Below are 9,968 nucleotides of genomic sequence, written 5' to 3' on the forward strand. Positions count from 1 at the left end.
TCAGACCTTCTCCACCTCAACAGTCCTTTGCCTCTTCTCCCTTTCCTAAAGACAAATGCAAATTAAATATAAATTCATGAATGGTTGCCAACTGATATTATTACTTAAATCTGACTCTTTTTGGTCATTAATCCTGCAAATATGTCTATTCTTAGATGGCTGCAATTAGCAATTTGCTGCTTGTCATAACAATCATTAGAAGCAGAAAATATTATCAAATGATTTACAGAGAAAATAATCTGGGAACTTTTGTACTTTTTTCCCATACTGTTAGGATCAAGTATTGGCACCGCCCAAGTACCTGACAGGATCTGGGGCTGGTCAGGGGTCTGGTTGCGGGGAGCAGTTACATGACTGGAAATAAACACTTAAGAGAATTGATCATATTTTAAAATTTTATTTATTTTTTAAAGGGCATGGCTTCTTGATGGGTAGAATAAGAGGATCAGATTAGATCAGTAGTTTCCAAATGTCAGCCCAAGGATCGGTTTGTTGACCACTGCAAAATAAGAAAAATAAGGACAGGTAGTGTTTACACATATAAAGTCAAATTTATCTGATGCAAAGGACTTTCCTTTATTCCAAGATTATATTCTGGTGGTGAGTGATAGTAGATGGCAACTTAAAAAAATGTCTTGGATTAGCAAAAGAAAATAAGTGAGCAACTTGATACTGGTAAATCCCTAAATTGCTTTAGTCCTATTCCCTGCAACTCTTATCTTCAATGTGGATCCCAGGCTCTGAGCAACTTACCTTTTCTGTGCAAACTTTGGTACTCTCATGCACGTAAAAATGATGTGGTTTCCCACTTTTTCCTCCCAAAGAATTTGTATTCACTCTCCAAGACTCTGAAATGTCATTTCCTCTGAGAAACCTGTCCTCATGACTCTCACTCAAACTCACCCCCACTGTTCTTTCTGTGTTGCTGAAACTCTGAGTACCTATTTCTAGTTTGGTATTTGGGAACTTGTGTTGTAGTTTTTTGTTGCATTTCTGTTTCCCCCACGAGATATGGAAAGCTTGAAGAGGATGAGGTGGGATCTGTTTCTTTCTTATCTTTGTAGCCTTGAGTCCACCACTGGGATTAAAACACAAATGTTCTATCAATCAGGGCCCTACAGAACACAGATGGAACACTCAAATCAGAGCAACCTGAAGAGATTGTGATAAGGACTGTTTACAAAACTGTCTACAGGGTATAGATTTAGAAGCCACAAGGAATAGCGCAGGAGCGTGCGTATGGGAAGCTCACCATATCCGGAAATAAGGCAGGGAGGATGGTGTGGAGGGTCACCTGGAAGGAGCTTAGACACATCCAAAGATGCAATCAGGCTACAATTACAATCAGGGAGAGAGCTAAAGAACAATAGCTGGCCTTCCTTTCTCCTTCTACACTCCTTCAGGGACTGCACATTCAATGGAACCCAGCCAGAGGACAGGAGGCAAGGCAACCTGTTACTGTTGTCCCAGTAGGTTGGCTTTGCCAGAGCAAGAAGAAAAAGGTGGAGAGTGAGCCTGAGAAGTGAATGGAAGACATTCAGCATAGTAATGCTCAGCAAATGTGTTTGGAATAAATGGCTGTGTTCCTAAGCAGGTCAGTGTCCCATGCAAACCTTTATGCTTAGAGTGAAGTGACAGTGTTGATGATAACAGTGACAATGGAAATGGTGTGGTGATGTTGATGATGATTTTTGTAAGATAGCGGTGGCAGTGATGTTGCTGTTGCTGCTGGTGGTGATAATGCTAATGATGGAGGTGGTGGTGGTGCTGGTGGTGGAAGTGATTGTGTCAGCAGTGGTGCTGTTGCTGATGGTGCTGGTGGTGCTGGTGATGATAATAATGAATTGATTACATTTATTTAATATTTACTATATGCCTGGGGTGAGCTAAACATTTTATATACTTCATTTCATTGAATCCTCATGACCCTATGAGATGGACATTATTATTATTCCCACATTAGAGATGAAGAGATGGAAGCTCAAAAAGCTCAAAATACCTTGCTAATGGTCACACATCTGGAATGGGTGGGAGCCTGTTCCAGCCTAAGTGTCGGACTCCAGAGCCCAAATGTTCACCATTGCACCCACTGCTTCGGTCTCAGACTGTTTTGCATGTGCGTGCCAGCTCAATTCCTCTACTTTGAAATCTTTGACACCTTCCCAGTAATCAAGATCTTAAATCCTGAATCTCAAATTCCAGGCCCCTAATTACTGGTCCCTTCCAGTCTTACCTTCTAATATTCCTACCCATAAAGCTTACTTCACCTCAGCAAGGCCAAATATCTCTTAAACATCCCTACCTCCATGTGTTTGCTCATGCTGTTCTGTCTGAAATTAATTCTCACCCCTTCTTCCAATCCCCTGACCTTTCCTTAGATCACAGTCCTATCGTTTCTTTAAGATTCAAATAAAAATCACTGCCTGCATCCAGAATCCATCCCTGCCTGCCTTCCTTCCCTGCTCAGGTAGAAGCAACCTCTAATGTGTCTAAACCTCCACATGAAAGTGTCTGGAAATTTATTAAACAACTTGGATTATGGTTCCTCCAATTCTTGCTTTTTCTGCACTATTAAACCTGGCTCTCTGAAATGGACTACATTTAGTCTATCTCCATTTACTCCCGTTTACAGTTACTGCCCAGTGAATATCTGATGAAGAATATAATCTGAAGCCCTTTTCACTCATTGTTTTTAAATCACAATGAGACTTAAGTCACTTCATCTACTCATGAATCCATTTATCCATCTGTCCATCCCTCCTTCCTTCCATTCAGCCATCTCTCCATTCAGTCATGAAACATAGTAAGATAGAAGTTGGATACATCAACAATGAAAAAGGAGCTCCATTCTGTGCTGGTTGGCTGTGAAGTCTGGTTGAGAATGTCACCTAGAGACTGAGACACACTTAGTATGGGGAGGAAAAGTGTATGTGCTTGGAGTCACACAGAGCATGGACACAGTTATGTTTCTTTTACATAGGAGCTTGTAACCTTGGGCAAGTTTCTTAACCATTCTGAGCCTCCAATTCCTCATCCATAAGATGGTCTGTAAGTTCCAGTATAATGCGAGGACCCAGATAGCTCGGGCCTGAGACAGGATCTCATTTGAAAGAAGCACAGCTCAAAGAGGAACTGAAACCTTTGTTCCTATATTTCCAAAATATTCAAAGGCTCCAATTACATTTCCATTGAGATCTCGAAAAAATTCCTTCTCTCCTGCTTATCTCCTGGAGATAAGCCTTTCCTACTTTAAAGGCTCTCTTCCTTCATCTCCACATAGTCCTCTTCTTCTGCCCCTTTGACCAGAATTATTTTTGGCCCTGTGAGGTCTCCTTGATATGCTGGACATGCCCCAGGCCCTTCCTACAGGCACCACTCTCTGGGGGCTGAAGATCTTTTTCCTTGGACTCAGTCTACCTGCTGCATTCCCCTTTCTCTGCTAAAATACCTTCTATATCAATGCCCCCTCACCAACCAGCATAAGTATGAGGATTGGAGATTAGTTGAAAAGGGCCCACAGCACAAGGCCTAGCAGCCAGGAAGCCTCACACACTGAAGCCTTTCATAGTGTGGAGAAAACGAAGCAGGCTTCATGGAAGAGGTGTACCTCAACATTGGCTAAAAGATGGAGAAATGCCCCTGAGAATTTCCAGAAGGGCTGTCTACTGCCCCCACGAGTGGCTCTGGGCTCTCAAGGATTTCTACATGAATCCACTTTCACATAGAAGGGTGGGTTTCTTTACAATTTTTTTTAGTTAAAAAATTTTAAAGATAATATATTCTTATGGTCCATAATGTGAAACTCTGTCAAAGGTACACATAAAGAAGTCCTGCTTCTACTCTTGTCTCTACTCACCTCCTCTGAGCCTCAGTCTCTATAGGTAATCACTATCACTTGTATTAGTTTTTGAAGCATGTGTCCAGTGTTTTATATAATTAAAGAGGAAGTAATACCTAAGCATAACACAAAATCCAGCCATGAGATATTGCTGTGTTGTGGGTAGAGATTTTCCTCCCATGCCCACTACTGCATTACCCCTTCCCAGAGAGACCCCACCACCTGAGCCTTCTGCTTCCAGAGATATTCCATGCATAAACAAGCATATAGGCATAGATATACTTGTGAACACATTTGTAAACTTTTTTATTGAAGTGTAGTTGACACACAGTGTTATATTAGTTTCAGGTATACAACATAGTGATTCAACAATTTTATACCTTATGCTATGCTCACCACAAGCACCATCTGTCACTACATAACACTATCACAATACCATCGACTATACTCCCTATGCTGTACCTTTTATCCTTGTAACTTACGCATTTCATAACTGGAAGCCTGTATCTCCCACCTCCCTTCACCCTTTTTACCCATCCCCCACCTCCCTCTTCTCTGGCAATCATAAGTTTGTTCTTGTTATTTATGAGCCTGTTTCTGCTTTTTTTTGTTTGTTTGCTCATTTTTTAGATTTCACATATAAGTGAAATCGTATGGTGTTTGTGACATTTGTACATCCTTTCCACAAATAGCAGCAGACTATACACACTGTTTTGCAGCTTCCCTTTTTCTACTTTGCAATATATCTTGGGAAGTGTTTCTTATCAGTTTATAAAAATCTGGCTTATTCCCTTTTTGGGCTGTCAACGCTTCTTCAATCTGGATATTCCATGATTTATTAAACATTAAAGCATGTTAAGAATCCTATTGACACATTCTTAGGTTGCTTCCAGTGTATGCTATATAAACATAAATAAATGTTTGAAAAGCCATAACTATCCTTGTACATATATCATTTTGCACATGTGTAAAAGTGAAGCTGTGTAAAAGAAATTGAATAAAAGTCATAAAAGTGAAATTGAAGAGTCAAAGGCATTTATATTTTAAATTCTGATAGATGTTGCCAAATAGATCTTCTTATGAGTCCAGATAAGTTAGATCATACTGTGGCAATAAACAGCTCAAATCTCCATGGTTTAAAATCACAAAGGTTCATTTCTCATTGCCACTTCATGTCCATCACGGACCCTGGGGACTCTGTTCTGCATTGTCCTTTTGGTGAGGCACAGGGAGACAGCACAGCCACAATCTGGATCAACTGTGTTCACCACAGCAGAGGGGCCTTTTTATAGGACATGTGCTGAATCACATGCTGGTTTTAAAGTTTTTGCTTTAAAGTAACACCTTCATATTTTATTGGTCAAAGCAAGTCACACAGGGTGGATCAGTGCAGTCCCGTCATGTGTCTGGAAGAACAGCCAGCCACACTAGGAGCTCTGCAGAGACCACCTCACTTTACCCGGTCCCCACAGCAAGTGAGGACACCTGGGTGCCACACCCTCCCCAGCACAGTGTCTCAGCAAACTCCCTGATTTTGCCTCATTTAACAGCTGATAACTCTTCTTATGAAATTTAACTTCATAGAAGCGTCTTTTATGTATTTCTTCTTTTGTTTAAAAAACCTTACTTAAAAAAATAAACACAACCTTAAAATCATTATCTGTACAGAGACATGTAAACTGGACAAGGCGCTCTCAGCAATCACTCCATGAACCAGTCATGTTTCTGATGTTGGGTGGGTCTCTGCCCACTAGGGGTGCTGGGCTCTGCCAGGTGCCAAGGGCATAGGTGCTACGGAGACAGATGTGCGATGTTGCCTCCAAAACCCGACCTCCAGTGCCCTGAACAGCCCAGAGAGCCATCAGCTTCTGTAGCTCTGTGCCCAGGGATCTGCATTTGTGTCAAGGGTGTGTTTTTCCTTTTGTTCCACAAGATGACTTGTTCTTGCTGACACTTAGAAAGAGCAGAGATCCAGATTTAACATGTAACCCTCTTGTTATCAGGGTAACAAACATACCCTGCTCTGAACACTTACCCCGAGAGGTTCTAAAGGGGTCTGCCTCCCCTCCGCAGGTAGTTCTTGTGGCCACATGTCCATTTAGGTCCTAGAAAAAAGAGAAAGGTTTAGTTTCAATACCTTTGAAACTAAAGGGACCCATTCACAGGAAAGGATTTTTAAAGCCGCTTTGAAGTATGACTGACATACAAACAACTATGCATATTTAATGTATACAATTGAATGGGTTTGGAGATAGGTATACATCTGTGAAGCCATCATCACAATCTATGCCATAAACATATCCATCACCTCCCAAACTTTCCTCCTGACTTCTTATTTACTATTATGTGATAAAAACGGTTAAGATCGATCTTCTTAGCAAAATTTTAAGTAGACAGTACAAACACAAAGGAGTTTTTGATGATGGTGGCAGAAGTGTGTCTAGGTGCATTGAATGTGTGTGTGTGGATGTGGGGCTTTGAGACTACCTGGATAGAAATAGTTTTTGTCCCCAGGGACATATTGAGGCCCATCAGTTCTGGCTTTCTTGCCACAGAACAAGGCAGGCAGCACCAACGGTGTATGCTACACTTAATTTGCAGAACTTGTAAGATTCAGGAAAACAAGAATTGACAGAAACATCCAATTTTACCTCAGGACAACATGTAAGTTATATTCCAGTATTCCTCTTCATTTCTAACGACCTTTTCTGGAAGGGCTGGATGATTCAGTAGAGCTGGCGGAGGAGGAACGTCGGTAGGAGCCTCACAGCCAGCCTTGGTTGCTGGACTGGAAAGTGGTGAATGCCACTGCCTATCCGCATGTGGGTTAGCTGCAGTGCCAGTGCAGGGGGACTGGAAAGCATCCTTCCCTGCTCAAATCAGGGACACTGGTTGGGTTGTTTCTATTTTGGGCTTAAAATTGTCATGACCTATGTATCCACTTTTAAAAAGGAATCAAAGGGGCGCCTGAGTGGCTCAGTCAGTTAAACATCTGACTCTTGGTTTCATCTCAGGTCATGATCCCATGGTTCGTGAGTTTGGGCCCTGCATCTGGCTTTGTGCGCTGATAGCATGGAGCCTGCTTAGGATTATCTCTCTCTCTTCCTATCTCTCTCTGTCTCTCTCTGCCTCTCCTGGCTCGTGCTCATGAGCTGTCTCTCTCTCAAAATAAATAAATAAACAAAATTTTTTTTAAAAAAATAAAAAATAAGTAAAAAGGAATCAAAGCAGGAAGAAGGCAGTATTACCACACAGAATTTGGTGGGTTATGGGTGAAATCCAGTTTGCAGATACATTATTTTGGTTCTCACAAAGTGTTTCACAAGTTTTAAAAATTGGTTTTCAGCTTTAAAAATATAGGAGATGTCACATAAAAAATCAACACTCCTGGTTTCTACTAAAAAAATGGAATTTCTATCAATATTGAGACTTAATCCCACATGGCACATGCTGCTAGGGCTCAGTGTCCACTTCTCCCTCTGATGGGGCATGGACATGAACTCTGCAATTTGCCACAGTCTTCACTTCTCCCTATTGTTTACTCTGGCATTTTCACTCATTTGTGGTACCATCTAGCCCTGTAGGCATTTGAACCTTTGTACTCTTGTCATAAACAGTGGTATAGATTAAAGGTGTTTTAAAAGCAATAGATACTGAAGTTAATTAATTTCAGCCCTTTGGGACAGACCCAAAATAGGGCACCAAGACTTATTACTAAGAGTTTCATGCAGTGAGAGACTTATTTTTTTCTGGTATTGACCCAAGGCCAAGGCTCAGAAATCATCTCCTGACACCTCTATCTGCTCAAGGCCTAGGTCATTGTATTAGTTCAGAGGTAAGTGGGGCAGATGCACTTTACTGCTCTTGCTTTACAGATGAAGCAACTGAGGTTCAGAGAGGTTAGGGTACTCACCACAGGTCACCCAGTAAGGTAATAACAATTATTTGTGTATTCTTAAGGTTCCGGCTCCTCTCTTTGTCATGACCAGCCCACCACCTGTACTGTTATTTACCTAAATTTTTTTCTTTAACTTGAATACATGCAAAAAGGAATACATCTGTATATTATTGTAATGGAATACAATTCTATTCTTTTGTAATGGAAACTGGTATAATTTGCCATGGATTGGCAAATCTGAATATAATGTGGATGGATATTCAGGCATACACATTTTCTAATTTTCTCCCATTCTCCCTCCCTTCCTCTTCCCCTCCCCAACTATTTTTGTACTTCCTACAGAGAGAGAATGGCAATGCTAGTAGCTGGCAAAGGCCCAGGGGAATTATGGTTCATTACAGATGAAGATAAGCTATTTCAGCACATATGCTTTGGGTCTTTGAATGGAGACTTCCTCTATGGGCTTTCAGACACTGTTATCTCATTCTGTTAGCAAAGAGGATGAAGCTAGGTGCCCTATGTAACATGGCTGGTTGCCAGCACCTCTTTTGAGGACCCATGTACTGTGAAGGCAAGATCAAGTAAGTTAGGAGGGAGTGTCATTTCCTTAAAGCTGAGGGCATATTTCCTGACCTTCGTATGCTACTTTAGCTGACAGGCAGAGAGAGAGAGAGAGATAGAGAGAGAGAGAGATTGTTAGAGGTTGGGAGAACACATTGCCAAGCCACTTTTACACCCCGGCTGTGACTAGCATTGGGCTGGGTGCTATGGTCAGTGTGGGGAAGGTATGTTCTGGCTCTCAGGCTATGGAACAGGATTCCCAAACTTTTCATATCCAGAGCTGCAGTAAGTCAGAGAAGAGAGAGGTTAGAAGATACGCCATAGAATATCAGGACTTACATAGCCTAGAAAGTTGAATTTAGAGTGAACAAACAGCAGAAGCAAAAACCTGGAGAGGGCATCAGACTGAATTGGTCAGGAACTGACCTTGAGAGCTTGAGCTGGCTCAAGCAAGGAGATTTTACTGGTTCACATTAACTGGAAAGCCCAGAATATGTGGCTTGGGAACATCTAGATCCAGACACTCAGAGAGTATCAGTAGGACTCTCTTCTGTTCTGCTTTCCTTCAGGCCATCTTCACTTCCAGGCAGGTGTGCCCTTGTGGCATCCCTCTGTACCACCCAGAGGAAATGTACTTTCTTTTCTAACGGTTCCAGAAGTCTGTGAACTGAAGCCTATTAGCTCTGATGGCCCACTCTGACTATCTGTCCATCCTGAACAAGTGACCTGGGGCAGGAAAGGCAGTGCCTGGACTAAGCAGGCTTGGCCATGTGCTTGCTGTGGAGTCCACACTGGAGTCAGACTCCTCAAGCCATGGGGATGAGCATAGGGAGGGTGATTCATCACTGGAGTATCTGTTACCAGAAGAAGGGCTGGATTTGCTGGGCTACTGTAGACCATGAGCATCACTTCATAGTCTCAAGGAAGGGGATGTGAAGGGAGGACCCATGCATGGAAGAGAAGGGTAAACTGAAAGTAGGCAGGTACTTGGAGGTAGGTGTATTTTGTGGAGGGACTTGAAGGCCAAGACAAACTTGATAATATATTCTGACAAGGCATCAAATTTGTTAATTGCCATTCTTCCTTTTCCTTCTCTCCATAAACATGAAAAGGGCCATGTCTCTAAGCGTAAACTACCAGGAATGTTGACCTTTAATGAGTCCTCACAATTGCCTCCTAAGGACATAGCCACCGTGCCCAGCTGCAGTGAAACCTTCTTCCACCACTGACATGGGAAACCTTCATTTCCTATGGCTTTCTAAACAGGACATTAAAACCACACTTGGGGCAGGTCTGTCTACCTCTGAGAGAGGAGGACAGGGAGGTTCCCCACATTCCTTCAAGAACAATCTTTGGGCAGGTCTGTGGTGCCTCTTTCCTTGCTGTGTGACCAGAGACAGGACCCTTAACCACTCTGAGCTTTGGTTTCCTCATTTATGAAATGAGGATAACCATGATGCTTAATTTGTAAAACTGTGACAATGGTTAATGTAATGTATGCAGAATGTCTGGTGTCTAGTTGGTGCCTAGTAAGTGGCAACCATGTGTTATCCTACACTGGTAAGAATGTTGGGTGGAGGGATATTCCAACTGAGTGGTGCTTTCACTAAGAAGAAACTCTATTAGAGCTTAAGGTTCTTCTTTCCTCCTTGCCTGCACTCTTAATCTGGG

At 42.2% G+C, this 9,968-nt stretch overlaps 1 long non-coding RNA gene across 1 annotated transcript; it reads right to left on the reverse strand.

The window, feature by feature from the left end:
• Positions 1–392: 392 nt before the first annotated feature.
• Positions 393–6,702, reverse strand: LOC132691362 (uncharacterized). The gene is made up of 3 exons (XR_009615713.2): positions 6,490–6,702; positions 5,874–5,943; positions 393–499 (listed from the first exon to the last, which is right to left on the reverse strand). It is a non-coding gene; the product is annotated as an uncharacterized LOC132691362 (long non-coding RNA).
• Between the last annotated feature and the right edge of the window lie 3,266 nt (positions 6,703–9,968).

The sequence above is a fragment of the Panthera onca genome, chromosome E2 (assembly GCF_046562875.1).
Source record: "Panthera onca isolate mPanOnc1 chromosome E2, mPanOnc1 haplotype 2, whole genome shotgun sequence".
NCBI lineage: Eukaryota > Metazoa > Chordata > Mammalia > Carnivora > Felidae > Panthera > Panthera onca.